Here is a 16,330-nt window from a genome sequence, read left to right on the forward strand (position 1 = left end):
GAGATTTATGTTTGATTTCTCTAAGATAGTTAAATGTATAGTTGATATGATGAAAGGCAATAAAACTTTCAAATGGAGTGATGTTGGGAAAAAGGATTTTGAAGATATCAAGGATGCCATTGCTAAAGCCTCTATACTTGTCCATCTTGATTACACTAAGGAATTCATCATTTACTATTATGGCTTAGAACATACTATGTGAGCCATATTGATGCAAGAAAATAAAGAAAAAATACAAGTTCCAATTGCTTTTATGAGTATACCATTGAAAAAACAAGAACTGAGATATTCTCAAATGGAAAAACATGCATATGTAGTGGCGAGAGCCCTCAAGAATTTCAAATTTTATGTGTTGCATTCTCATTCAATAATATATGTGCCAAATCCTGCAGTGAAAAGTATTTTGACACAACAAGGTGTTGGTTGCAATAATAGAGGAGTGTGGATAGAAAAAGTTCAAGAATATGATATAGAAATAAAACCAACCAAGCTTGTAAGAGGAAATGCACTGTATAAAGCCTTAGTAGAGGATCAAAAAATAAAAGAAGAAGATATTTGAATAGTTCTTATGGAAAGTCTTCAAGATCCTTGGGTCTCAAACATTGCTTATTTTTTTTGACAAATGGTGAATGCCTTGATTGATTGACTATTAAGCATAGGGGAGATCTAAAAACTAAAGCCTTGAGATATGTAATTCATGATGATGTCTTGTATAAGAGAGCTATTGATAGAAAATTTCTAAAATGTGTGGATAAGGAACATCAAGTGAAGTTGTCAAGATCTTTTCAAGATGAAGCATGTGGAGGACATTTTTCTAGCACTGTCACTGCATTCAAAATATTGAGACAATGTTATTATTGGCTTGGTTAGTTTAGAGATGAATATAAGTGGGTGGCTAATTGTGAAAAATGCAAGATATTTACTGGTAAAACTCAGCTAGCTGCCTTACCTATTAGGCCAGTAGTAATTGAAGCCCCTTTCCATCAAAGGGGTTTAAATTTTATAGGACCAGTTAATCCTCCTTCTAGTTAAGGGAATCCATATATAATAACTACCACAAATTATTTTAGTAAATGGGTTGAAGCTAAGCCAATGAAGAAGATTTCCTTAGAAGTCATATGTGAGTTCCTCAAACAACATATTCTGGTCAGGTTTGGATTTCCTATGAAGTTAGTAATGGATAATGCATCTTATTTTTCCTCTTTAGAGATTATTGATTTTTTTTATGATAATGGTATTCAAGTTGGTCATTCCTCTAATTATTAGCCTCAAGGAAATGGATAGGCTATGTCTAGTAATAAGAACCTAATTAATATTTTGAAGAAATTGGTCTCAAATAATCAGAAAGGTTGGCATAAGAAGATTCATGATGCTTTTTGGGCTAATAGGACCACACCTAAAAGGGCTATTGAAATCTCACCTTTTGAATTGGTGTATGGAGTAGAACCTAATTTGCCACTACCATTAGAACTAGTTGCTTGTAAATTGAAAAATTCAATTGAAGATGATGTCCTCCAAGATGGGTTAGAGAAGAGGATCTTGTATATTACTAAACTTCAAGAAGAGAGAGAAGAGATGGTTAACAAGATTATTGAACATCAAGGAAGGATAAAGAAACTATTTGAAACAAGAGCAAGGCCTAGAAAATTTATGGATGGTGACTTGGTGTTGTTATGGGATAAGAGACATGAGCCAAGAGGCATGCATTCCAAGTTTTAGTCTTTGTGGAAATGACCTTTTTACATTATCCAAAGGAATCAATATAATTCCTTCAAGTTGGCATACCCCATAGGGGAAACCCTGCCATGTTGTTATAATGGGTAGGTTCTAAAGTTGTATCAAGTGCAATATTGAAAGAAGGTAACCCCTGTATAGTAGTTAGATAGGTAGGTTTTCCTTGCTAATTTTTTTTAGCTTAGTTGTCGCTTTCTAGGTTGTTGTTACTACTTTCTTAGTTTATCCTATTCTTTTTGTTTCCAAGTTGTTAGCCTTGTGTGGAACTAGAGATTTCTTGAATTCTTTCAAGCATTAGCATGCTTAAATCCCTAGATAGAGCTAGTTGTTGTCCAAGTTTCAGTTCATATCTTTTGCCTTAAGGTTTTGAGTCAAGTCAAGTATCAAAGTAATGACTTTGAGTCTAGATTGCCTAAATGATGATCCTACTTCTCATCATTCCTTTGTGTTAACTAATGCAAGAATCATATGAGCAATGCATCAGTCTAAAGCAAGGTGATTAGGGTTTTGGAGGGCTTTTATTATGCTTTATCTCAATGAGAAGAAGGTTTGGATATTCTATTTATTCATATTTTCTTGTTCCTAATGATGCTAGAGGAAAAAATTCATGTTGAAAAGTAGTTCTTCATGAAAGCATTCGTATAAATCTCTGAGAAACTCTAATTTTGTGATCAAGTGTTCCATTAAAGACATAATGCAGGTAAAATGGATAAATCATGATCATATATACAAAAAATATAGTAGAGGAACATCGAAGACCAAGCTTGAAGATAATATACAGATTGTGAGAATGAACTACAAGAAGATTAGTTGAATTCGATGTAGAATGAATACTTAAAAAAGAAATAATGGGAAAGAACATGGTAAAAGGTGGCAAAGACCTAAGTGGAACTCAATTCAACAAATATGTCTAATAATCCACATCACCAAACTAAAAATTTAATTGAATGAAAGAATGTATGCTATTGGCTAGTTGAAAAGTTAGATGCTTACCTGTCATATTGGATCTTGTTCAAACAAAAGTTAAATGCATCTCATTGATTGTCAACTCAAAGAGAATCTAAGGAAGTCATTATGTTGCTATATAAAGAAGATCAACCATTATTCTATGTGACATAGTGACAATTTGATGCGTGGAACTATGGGGCCAATTTCAATTTGTGAGTTACAAAAGGTAAATGGGTTCGAGATTAGCATACTTTGATTGGATAGATTCTCTGACAATGACAAAGGTGGGTTAGTTTTGTAAACACCATCAGATTCTAAAAGATCAATGCTTCTCACTATGTTGCTATGGAGAGATGTGCAGAAGTTAGTCTTAGTGACAAAGTGATAAGGGGTACCCAATCGCAGAAAATATAAAGGAAGTCATAACATTTAAATCATGATTATTAATTTGAGATCGACAACTAGAATTTCAAAATGTAGTGACCGTTGTAATATGAAATATATGTAATTGGTGTGGAAAAATAGAAGATGAAGAAAACAATGTTATCACAAGGTTTTCTAAAGATTGCAAGAAGCTGAAAAGTCATGGAGTGTTTCCAAGAATATCTCTAATTCAGAATCATTGATCAAGAAGATGCCACTTGTTCATATTATTGGATAACATCACATTTCATCCTCATTTTATTTTCTATTTATGACTATTTCTCTACCAAAATTAGAAAGGATAACAACTAGCTATAAATGTAACCTCATTTGATAATACAAAGGTCAGAAAGCTTGATGGTGAATGAGTTTATGATTCCATTTACTTTCTATTTACTAGTCATGTTTTGTTGCCTATTCTTAGATTAGTTCTGCATAAAGAGTTGAAGGACAATTGCATGTGAAGCTGTGATAATTAAGTGGATTCCATTTCATTTTGATGTTTGCAGTGAAAGTGATTCCATTTACTTTCCTCATTTATGATTCTTCTTCCTCTCTTGTTCATTTCATATATTGTTAGATAGTTTCATTGGAAAATGAAAGATAAATGTATATGAATTTATTAGTTTTTGATTGGATTCCATTTCACTCAAGGCTAATAGTGAAATAAATTCCACGTTCCCTCATATGTATAATCTTTTCTTTCCCACTTCTACATTTAGATGAGTAATTTGCATTTAGAATAGAATTAGGAGTTAGAAAATATTAATATAATCTACTGCAATCATTGAAATAAGTGTGATAGGTTATTCATATACATCTTGCCTAAGTTGTTTGTGCCTAAAAAAAAAAATTTTATCCTTTATTACTCTTAGCTTAAGAGCATATAATATCAATAATTTCTGATCACATAAAGATATGTTCATTGCATATTATTGAAAGAATCATAGGGAGCTATACCTAATAAATCCAGAGGGCTATGGTAAAGTCTATACACTGACCTAGTTGTTGGTAAACATCCTTTTGTTTCTCCAAATATTAGGTATCAAAGAGTTAAGATTATCAAATCTAACAGGAGGAAAAACTATTAACCAACACAAGGGAATGGTCTCATGAGGTAGGTGGGCTAATCACCAAGTTCGATACAAGTGGCACAAAATTATGGGATGTGATCAATGGGGTTAACTTTGCCTCAATATTTTTCAAATCTAGGTGCCTTGAAATGTTTTAGAAATGGAGGTATATATAGACTTTTATCAAAGGGATTAGGATGTAAGTCCCTTTCTATGTATAGAGCCTATTTCTTCTAGACTCCCAATTCCTTGACTTGTTTGGATAGTTGTTTTAATTGTTGTAGTAACTATTCATTAGGGTTTTGAATGATAGTCTTCTCTTTGGGTATTTTGTGTCTATGAGTAGATCATTTTCTATGGAAAGAACCATATCTATTCAGTTATGATATTTCTATGTTTGAAGAGTTAGGTGATGTATTGCTAGGTGGTGGAGGTATGTTAGTACCTCAAATACAAAAGGGTCCTTTTTGTCATACATGTTGGGGTACTTGTTCTCGTACTTTTTGTGGTATTGATTTTGATGGTTATACCATAGGTTGTTGTATCACTTATTGTGGTTGTTGTTGTACCATTTTTTGTGGTTGTTGTTGTGATACCTCTATTGGTTGCATGTGAGACCACATATGTGACTGTTGTAGAGGTATTCCGTTGAGGTTGTCAAGGCGTATGTTTGTCTAGATGTCTTTGGTATTCCAAATATTGTTTATAAAATAAGGCTTGTTGTTGTTGGAATTGATGCTAGTACATTGTGTGTAATTCAATTGTATTCATATTGGGTTGTGCATTAGGGATGTTGGATCCTTGCACCACTTGAAGTTGTTGTTGTGATTGATTCTATTTTTGATATGTTGTATGTATGTTGAGTGGATTTTGATTTCATTTTGTATTAGGGATGTTAAGCCCTTGTGCCACTATAGGTTGTTGTTGTCTTGGAATTTGGTTATGTCCTTGAGTAATGAACATCATGTTTGGGTTGTTGTTTTGATGCCTTTGTGTGTTAGATGTTTCTCCTTGGGACATCATATTAATTTGACAATGAGATGTCTTCCTTTTGGGAATGAGCGAGATGTCAATAAGACTCTTCCTTTGTATTTCCATAGGGGTTCTTGAAATTGATATTCCACATGGTGTGCTCATAGAAGGCTCCATAAAATTTGATGTCATAACATTTCATAAAGTTAGGAGCAAGGGTGCACTTTGTTGATTTTCCTCCAAAGGAGGTATGTTTGGCATCCCTAGAGTGCAAGTCCCTTTAGGAACATCTTGTTGTTCCATTATGTGATTAAGATAAAGTCTTAATGTCCTTTTGGGATATTTAGAAAGAGTCTTTCTTCCATTTATTGACAGAGGTTTTTCAAACAAGGGATTGATGTTAATGTGTTCAAACATACTTTGGAGGTTTTCAATGGTTGATTCTTGATGGGATCTTATAGGTGTCATCATTGTGTTTGAAAATTCCAAAGGTTTTTTGACAATTGGCTATATGTAGTGATGTAATTATTGTAATTAATGGAAACACATGATGTAAATACTTGTATTAAACCTAAAAAATAAAGATACTTAGCTTTTGGTACTCAGAAAATTGTCTAAGTATGAATTTGGTTTATAGCAGTACATTGTTGTATATGTAAAATGTTTTTGATGTCATATTATGACTATTGAAGTTAGATGGAGATAGTATACATGTTGATGATGATGTGTATATCCTCAAACATTAGTATATATAGTATAGAAAAGAGATATTCAAAATTTACCAATGAAATAGAATAGTGGAATTAAAGGTAAAGGAAGTACTTTGTTTACAAAATAATTACTTGACCAATTAGGGTTGACATCCTAGATGTTTACTCTAAGTTGGAAAAGTATATTATGGTCTTAGCCAACCTAGAAGAATTTTTTGAAGAGGCATGGTATTTATGCAAAGGACATCTTGCAAGATTTAGTATGCTTTTGATGCACACTTTTGTGGTATGAAAACTTTTTATTAAGTGATATATGCGAAGTTTTTGAGAACTTGATTATGTGATCCAAGATCACACTAAGGTTAGAGATAAGTCTAGAAGAAGTTATACAATGTATACATCTATATTTAAGGAACTTAAAATTTAGTTATTTGTTTGGGCAGTGAGCTCTTCTTGTAATTGGGAGTGCATGTTTGGGTAGTGAGATTGTTTTACATATATTGTATTACAACTCCTAATAGGGACTCTTTATAATGAATTTTCTCATTGACTCCTAACAAGGTCCATCCTCTAACAAGGAACATATATATTAGTATATCATCTAGTGTGTATCATCCCCATCAGAATTTTCCCTTGGCCAAGGTTTCCCTAGTTAACAAAATATGGTGTTATGAGTTCTCTTTATGCATGGTTATTACTATTGTTCAACATTACTTGTTTACTTTCTTATGCATAGTTCAAAGTAAATAATAATATCCAATTGGCAACAAAAGTTTGTAGAATACTAATTCACCCCCCCCTCTCAGTATTCCTTATTTCTAATAAGGTTGTTTGCCATTTTCTAAGTCAAAATAATCATGGGTTGCATGGTTTTGAGTGTTGGGTTGGTTTGATGTTTGGGCTTGGGTCCCTCCAATTTTGGGTTGAATTTGACAATTTCTTGGGCTACCAAAAGTTTAAAGTTTTTGTAGAAAGTCTTATCATGGCAAGACCTAGCCATATTTTTGTCATTGATGTCATAATCTATGTCAGAATCATCACTTAGGTGTAAAGTACCTTGTATGTTTAGAGGATTGAAGGTACTTAGGTTTATTGATTTTGAATGGGTGAGTTTCCTCATCTTGAGATTTGTAGGTACACTTCCACATCCAAGTGGTATAGGTATGAATGTGGGTTTGAAATTAGGACTCCATTTAACCATCCTTTTCATAGGGGAAGTTCTTGAAGGAAATATCATAATAGGTGTGTTGTTTAGGGTTAGTGGTGTCATTCCTTGGTGGTTATGATCTTGTGGATACATGCTTAAGGGGTCCAAAAGTGAGGATTGTGACCCTTCAATTTGGTCTTTGTCAAATGTTTATGGAGTTTATTTCCTTTCTTTTGGCTTGGGTGAGTTTTAGGTTGCATTTTGGGTTGTGTTTGTACCTCAGAAAACAAGGGTTGATATAGTGCTTCAGGTCTCTGAGCTGATTGTGTCCTTGTAAGTGTTGGCATGATATCTAAGGATACAAATGCAATCAAGAAGACCCTAAATGGACATTGTACCTCCCAAGTATGCATCAAAAATATTAAATACACTCATACAGTAGTGCACTTGGGGCCTTGAAGGTATGTAGTTTGTAAGCAGAAGGTATACAATTGGTAAAAAGAGGTGTTTGGGTGACCAATATGTAGAATGTGAATAATTTGAGTTTTTTCTAAGGTTTAGGGATGCAATGCAAGCAATGGAAGTGTATATTAGGTTTCTAGAATGTAGAATGAAATCTTTATTACCAAGTGCACTTTGAAACTACTGACTATGCACTGAAACTACCAACTATGCACTTGAAGTATGCAGTTGGTAAAATAGGGAAAATTTTGGAAATCTAGAAGTTGGTATAAAAGATATGAGTATTTTTTCAATTTTTAAATGTATAGGGATGTTATGAAACCTAAGTAAATGAAAAATGAACTAGGTTTTTCATATATAAGGTGCAAATGTCCTATGGAAATTATGCAAATGCAAGTGTAAATGAAATTTTGGATGTTGACTAAAGGGGATAAAAATGACTCTATGGTATGCAAAACAAAGATTAGGGTTGGACTTTGGACATGGGAATGATGTTAGAAGTTGATGTATGGAAGTTGGATTATGAAAATGGAGATGTGGAAAGGTTGATAATGACATTTAGTATATGCAAAATGAGGATATGAGATCAAGAAAAGTGATAGGTTTGACAATGACAAGTTGAAGGGGTTTGATATTGTAGATGATGGTAGGGTTTTGCACTATGCAATATGAAGTGGTTATGCAACTAAGATAAGTCAAAATGACATTTACAAATATTAGGAATATGAAAATTATATGACAATGGTGCATGCAAGGTTTTGAACTTATGATCAAATCTTTGAAAAATATTTTGTCTCATAATTTAACCTTGTGAAGATGGACTTTGGATCTTGACCAAAAAGAGATAAAAGACAAAAAGATAAAGTTGATAAAGATGAAAAGTTCACATCCATAAAGACATAGATAGATTTTGACCAAATAAAAATGATAAAAATGACAATAGGACTAGTCAAGATCCATCATCCATCAACATTAGGAGATACTTTAGGACTCATACTTTGTTTTAATTTTTGACTAAGTTCAAAGGTTTTGGGTTCAAAATGGCATTTAGGTTGATCAAAATGATGGTTACGCTAACTGGATATGCAATATGCAAAGGTCCTAGAATGCAAAATGAAGTTTTGGGTGCAAGATGATATTTTGAGTCATATGCAAAATGAGGACCTATAGAGGCTTCTAAATGTAGTTTTAAAGTGCCAAAATATAGTTTGGATACCCAAAATGGTCTTGTTGGACACCAAGTGTGCTCTAATAGCACCAAGTGCACTCCAACAATACCAACTGTGCCTATGGTCAACTTGGTGCTAGTTTGAGTGTAGTTGGTAGTTTTATGGTGCAACTAGGAGACTAGGTTAAATATGTACTAATTTTGCACTGGGTGATTGTCAGATTGATATACTAGAGGGTTAGGTTGCTAGGGATGATATTAGGAAAATATTGAAGATGCATAATGAGGGTTAGGACATGCATAATGTAGATCAAGACATGTTGATAAATCAAGGCCTATCTAGGTACCTAATGACACTCTTGAGGTCCCAAAATGCTATCTGGAAGCCTTAAATGGGTTCTTAGACTACCAAGTGTGCTTAAATAAGGTCAACTATGCCCATGGTGTACTTGGGGCCAGTTAGAGCATAGTTGGTACTTTTAGAGCGTAGTTGGTAAGCTGGGCTGAAACTAAGGTGATTTTGGGTCCTACGGTTTCTAGATTGATGTTCTAGTAAGCCAAATGATAGAGGATAGTGCTAAGACCAGAATAAAGGTGAAAAACTATGATTAGCATACTAAAAATGAGGGTTAAATTATACAAGATGAAGGTTGGGTAATTTGAGAATGCAAATGGGGATATGCAAGATTTAGATTTGAGGTTGAAATGCAAAGAATAAGGGATGCAAAGTGAACCCTAAGGAATGCAATATGGATGATAAGAGATTCAAAATTAGGACTGAAAAGATGCAATATGAGGCCTAAATTATGCAAGTATGAAGCTCAAAATATGGTGAATGCAAGTGGATGTTATGCAAAGATAGAATATAAGTCACACCAAGCATTTCTAAGGTTACAAGTTGTCATGTTTTCCAAGTTTTAAATGTTTTGGACCAAGGTTTGCAACGTTTGACAAGAGATGTAACATTTTGACAATGTGTAATATTTTGACAAGGATTGAATAGTATCCAAGGTGTAAATTTTCCAATTTGGTTTTATCTTGATTAATGTTTTCCATACATGCAAAACACTATAAACAAGAACAATTTTTGTTAAAGTGAAAAGACACACCACAACCTAGGCTTTAATAGTGTATCCACTGAATTCCCACTTGAACCGAAGTTTAACCATGCTTATCCAAAGTGGGCAACCTAGGATCTTGGCACCAAGAGCTCCCCCTTATAACTTACTCACTTCTTGGGGCTACCAAGATTTGAATCCCAAGGAACATCACTTCCCAAGGGAATGTTGCCTCTACTAAGAACCGTGAGTATGTGGGATGTCTTCACGAGCATGGGTGACCCCCTAAGCCATTGGATAGAAATTTTTTGTTCCTCTAAGACAAAGTATTTAGTGTGGGCATTTCATTTAGTAAGTGAATGATAAACTTCCTTAGAAGGTCTCCCAAACACAAGAACCAAGGTTTGATGCACCACAAGGGTATTAGAGGAGAACTATCATGTAGCAATACTACTGACATGACATTAACCATATTAATTTGGTTATAGTAGATGGAATGTTGACCTAGATTTATCCCATTATCACTTTGAGGTCATCCCTTGGGGCTCAGCAAGTGGTGAGTCTTGGGTCCAAGGCAAGCCTCTCTATAGAAATTGCATTGATTTCTCTTGCACCCAAGATCCACGAATGACGAGGGGAGAGGATACATCTATGTAACTCCTAGGGTTCTAAACATTGCATAGACACCAAGTACTATATAAAGTTCATTTTAGTGTACCAAAAAATGTGTTATCTAATCTAGAAAAACCACACATAGAGTTTGGACAAGCACACGAGTCTTCAACAACATCCTACAAACAAACATTAGTAGTTTTTCAATGAATTTATTCTCCCAACAAGTGCCACATACTGTAAATAGATCATCAGTAACATGAAATCATCTACTCTAGGTCATAGAATTAAATTGAAACCCTAGATGTCAATTTTGATCAAAATAGGTGCTTTATGTGAATCAACTGTGCTCCAATAGAGCAGACTGTGCCCTAGAAGTCTATAATGACTTAGGAGGCCCCCAAGTGTGTTCAGACAATGCTAACTACACCCATTGTACACTTGGGGCCCAGAAGGTCATAGTTGGTAGTTCCTAGGCATAGTTGGAAGGTTGGAAGTAGGCTGTGGGAAAATGGTGCCTAAACAAGACCCAAAACTTGAAATTTTGAAACCTACCTAACCAAGTGCATCCAAACAGTGTAGATTGCACCCATGGTGCACTTAAGGCCTAGAAGGGTGTAGTTGGTTGTTTCTAAGTGTAGTTGATAAGCTATACACAATAGATGGGGGTTATGGTGACTCCTAGGCCCCTAAAATAGCTTCCTAGAGGCCCTAAGTGTGTCCTGATAGAGTAGAGTGCACCCTAGGACAACAAGCTAACAAAATGCATAAATGAGAGCTTAAAACCATATTACTAGGCCCCCTCATTAGACTATGTGTGATAAGGAAGAGAAAATATCCATTATACCCTTCCAAGTGAGCTCCTTCCTTGCACCTACAAGCACAAACACAAGAAACCCAAGTTAGTTAGCATGATCTTCATGCCGAGTTCACCAATTGTAGGACCAAAAAATAGGGTAATATCTAACATACTATGAGCAAATCACAAAACTCAACAAAAATATTTTAATACCCTCTAGTCTACCATGAAATCCAAATAAAAAAAGAAAGAAACATAAAGTAAAAACTCCCTCTTTCATTTGTAGCTCTCGCATCCTTCTTTCTTCTCCATATGATGTAGCTCCAATTTCCTATAATGCACACAATTGAAAAGAAAAAGCCTGTGATATGATAATGATATGAAAGTACTAGAAGAAATGATTTGAAGCTTGATGATTATGGACTTATGTGTTAGGACTGGAAATGAGAGGAAGAATGTTCAATTTATAGTCATCACACAAGAGGAGAGCATTGGACTTGTCACCTTGGATATGCAACTTGGCAAGAAATTCCTTTGAGAATCCATGGCACATATGAAAAAAGATGTCAAATTTAGGATTGTATGACACTTAGAAGTCAAACATGGCTAAAAATGGTGGAGGATCTATGATGTGTCATATAAAATCTCAAAGCCACTTAAGGCAAATAATATATAACAATGACGGTTATATATATATATATATATATATATATATATATATGCGTAAGGGAATAAGAATACATGGATTATTGATGAGAGCCAATTATAACCTATTTAATGTTCTATTTTAATCTATCTTACACACTTTCCTACATACTTCTCTATTCCATTTGTATCCCATTTCATTCCATTTACCATTATAACGTTGTATATAGTTTAATATAACTAAGTAGTATTTAATATTGTTTTGGGATTAAAATATGAAAAATTCATTTTTGATTATGTTTTACTAATCTTTATTATTGCAAAATGTTGATTTGTGGCATATATCTTCCTATCACCTACTCTATCAGAGCTTCTTGTCATAGTTGGGAAGAAACTATTATACATGATTGGTTAATTATTTCTCTCGTTTCTATAGCATGCTAACAACAAATATCATACACAAAATAAATGGTATTGGTGAATCAAAATTAGATATGGTATACTCATTATGAAGGTTGTAGCTTGTTCTATATACTACATCCATAATAGAACCATATTTCCTATGTTTTCAATGGATGGAAATGAGCCTTGAATCAATATCCACCATTACAATTGTTATGAGTAGTATATATGACCCATGTAAAACCCATGCTACAGGAAACTAAGTTGTTATAGTTACTGAGAAGGTGAACTGACATGTGAAGAATTTCCAACCCTCACATGAAACAAACTCCAGTAATCTGATTCTTTCAAAACTATTTCAAATCCATGTTGGATGCAAACAACGATGCTTGTTAGAAATTGGTTGAAGACAATGGTGCTTTCTGGAAATATTTTAAAAAATTACCTATTCTTGGCATGAAATATCTTCATGTGATATTCATTGCATAACCATTCATTTTCATATTACATCTCTTTATTTTCATTGGGAGATGGATATTAAGGAGAAACCCATTGATCTATATGGCCTACAATGTATGGCTAAGGTTCACATGAGTTATTAACAACATATCTAAACTTGTATAGTTGTTATTTGCTGCATGTATATAAGCAACCCAATGTAGATTGAAATGTATTGTTCTCCCATTATTATATTTGAAGAATGAAATAATATTACTACTAATTAATCCAACGTAGAAAGACACAGTTACTTCAACTCACCTTGAAGACCAGAGAAAGGGCCTGCTCTTGGAATGTTCGGTGAGGATGTTAATATTGTGAGTTATTTTGGATTGTTTGCTAAGTAATTTCTATAGCTTAAGTTTGGTGTGCTTGAGTTTCTATAGAATACTATTTTATTTTAAAATAATAGTTAGTTCATATTAATACATTTGCAATCTAATTAATATCATAGCTAGGTAAGACAGATGATCACATTTGCATTATTATACAGATTATTAATAATACCCAGTATATTCTGAATTTGCTCTCATATTAAGAGATAAATCAATATAGAAATATCATATTTATATTAGTAAACTATTATATTAGATTACTTATATGCCTGGTGTTGGTATTGTTTCCTCTAGACTAGTTGATTTTGTGATTTGTTACATTCATTATCCTCATAGTTGTTAATGCTTATTTCTATTTTTGATGTTCCTGTCACCAAGAAGGGACAGTTCCTATCACTGGGATTTATTTAGTATTTCATAGATTTGCTTCACATGTTGTATCTGCATTCATAATCCCTCATTTCACAACTATCATCCCTTGATGGCATATTGCTCGGACACCTTTGACAAGCTTACACTCTCAGATTGACACATATAGACCAGCTAAACTTCATCATAAAATTATTAATTCTTTTATTATTATTTTCCCCAGTGTTGGCCTATCAATTATGACATATCTTAGCAAAGTGTAAATGGAGAATCGATGATGTGAGATGTCTATGTTGCACAATGATGTCAAGATTATGTGGAATATTTGAATTAAAAATTCATTATTCTACACAATAGGAAATTAGTAATTTGGAAATTAGAGGTGGAAAATATGAATTATGAAATTGAGAATTTCCAAAGTTTTTGAATGATGAATCAATTAATTAAATGTTAATTAGGAAGAATGATTAGCAAATGCGAGATGAAAATAATTGGAATGACATAGGATTAAATCATGGGTTATTTAATCCTATAGAGAAAATTAGTAGATGATTGGCTAATTTGATTATTAAATGTGACACTATCCTTTGATCAAATCTAATGATTATGCAAATCGACTAGGATGATGATAAGTAGACCAAATCCATGGTGAAATTGATTGATTGACTAAAATTGATAACATGCCAAGGATACATGACATGGATTAAGGATATGTAACATTTAACAAATATTGTAAATGCTACAGGATCAAGATTGATTGTTATGGTTGATCATAATAACATCGATGGATATTTTCAATATTATTAAAATGATTTGATGATGTCCTAGTCTGACACTAAAGAACTTGAAAGTGTTAATGATCAGATGACAAGAATGATAGTTTGACCTTGCACTAAGAGCCATGACAATACTAAGGTTAGATTGATAGGTATGATAGATTGATAGGTTTTTGAGGCACTAAAAGCCATGAAAATTCCTAGTATTGGATAGATGATGATTGATTTAAGGTACTTGACATGTTTTAGGTTAATTAGGACTAATTTTAGGTGATTCTAAGTAGATTTGGAGTGATTCTGGGTTGATTTGATATGATTTTGGGTAGATTTGATATGATGTGAAAGAGGATACAAATGATGAAGAATATTGTTGAGATATAAATAAGGTGGCCAAAAGATCAAAATTAGTGAAATGAGGAAATGAGATGAGTTAGTATGAAATAGTGATGAAATCGTAGATAAAAACCATTGTTTAGTGTCTATAAGAGCATGTTATCTCTTTTTTTGAGATGGTTTAGATCTTGTTGTCATGTTTATGTTCATGAGGCCATGGTTAGAACTTTGACATTGATCTTGGTTTAGATTATTTGTATTGAGTAATTGATCATTTTTTGGATGCTTCTTGACATTGGGATGGTGCATTTGGATTTTGCATGGATTGATTGGTAACAAGTTCTTGTGGATACTTAGAGATGGTAGGGATGCTTATTTCTCTTGAATTAAAGATGTATTTGTTGGGATGGTCGATAATTTTAGTACGAAGTCTGAGGGGAATTCACAGGATATGACTTGAGAGGAGATTTTTCTTAATAGATTCTTGGTTGGAGACATGGATATCTTGATGAGTGTTCTCATCCCTAACTCTTGGTTTACTTAGATGTTTACTATTTGTGAGGTATAGCTCATTATTTCTATCAAGTGCATTATATTTATGCTTGTGTTTCACTGATATGGATCTTGAGATAGTTTTAAAGGCTTCATTTGAGAGACATTTTAGCATCGGTTATCTCCTTATGTATATGTTGTACTATTGGTATGGTTGAGTTTATGAGATGATTTTTATTGGGCATATTCCTTGGGTTAAGAATTCTTTATGAGCTTGACCCTCTTGTGAGAGGCTTACATCCATATTTGGTTATATGGTATGGTTTGGTTATTGTTGTGGTTTCTTGGTTGGGGTTTTATGAAGGAGACCATACTTGGCACAATTTAAATCTAGAGTTGTGTGTAGAAGGACAAGATACATGTTATGATTTGCATGGTTTCTCTTTGTTCTTGGTTATCTACTTGGATGTTTGGTTTCAATTATGATCACTAGTTTGTGTTCATGTATGTCATGTGAGATATGGACTGATTATTCATTTATCTCTTTCCTTTATTGGTTATGGAGAACTTGGGAGAGTGTTGAAGAGTTTTTATGAGATTTTTCTTGCAAGTTATTTGTTTATGTGTTGTAGATTTCATTGATACTACATGGATTCAATTCTATGATATTTTATGAGCAGATTGGTTACATATTTGATATACTGGGAGCTTCTTGGTGTAAATATGGAAAGCACTTCTCTTGAGGCTTGTGATTATAGGTTATAGAGTTGATATGTCAGTGATGTGAGATTCACTTGGTGTACTATTGGATGTATGGATAGTTGGATGGATTGGAACTTTCTATTGGTGTTATTTCAGCTATGGATTTTATAGCTACAAATACATGTGATATTTACCTTTGGATCAAGTCTTTATGCTTGGAATTTCAATTGGTATAGGATTTTATGATTCTCATGTGACAGGTTGGGTGACTCTCTCTCTCTCTCTCTTTGGATGAATTCTATGTATGTCCGATGGCAATGGCATAATAGAAGGTGGGATCATTCACATTCGAGATGTTGGATATTTTTATTTTTGTTATAAGTACATAGATGGAGAACATGGTGTGCTTTGATCCATGATAGTGGATGTGCTAGGAGGGATTTTTCTCTTGTTCATTAATGTGGCTATGGATTGACCCTATGCAATATATACAACAACTGGGATATTTTTGAGATTATTTGTGTTGTACACATTTCATAATATTGTTTAAATTGTATTATTTTATTTTATTATGTGTATGTTGCACCTAGACGGATGTGCAATTTAAAGAGATTCCTATGGAATCTTCTTGATGATTTATAATGAAAATATTTGATGTAATTATTTAATATT

The sequence above is a fragment of the Cupressus sempervirens genome, chromosome 8 (genome assembly GCF_028749045.1).
Source record: "Cupressus sempervirens isolate cs-2001-9-10 chromosome 8, ASM2874904v1, whole genome shotgun sequence".
NCBI classification, from domain to species: domain Eukaryota; kingdom Viridiplantae; phylum Streptophyta; class Pinopsida; order Cupressales; family Cupressaceae; genus Cupressus; species Cupressus sempervirens.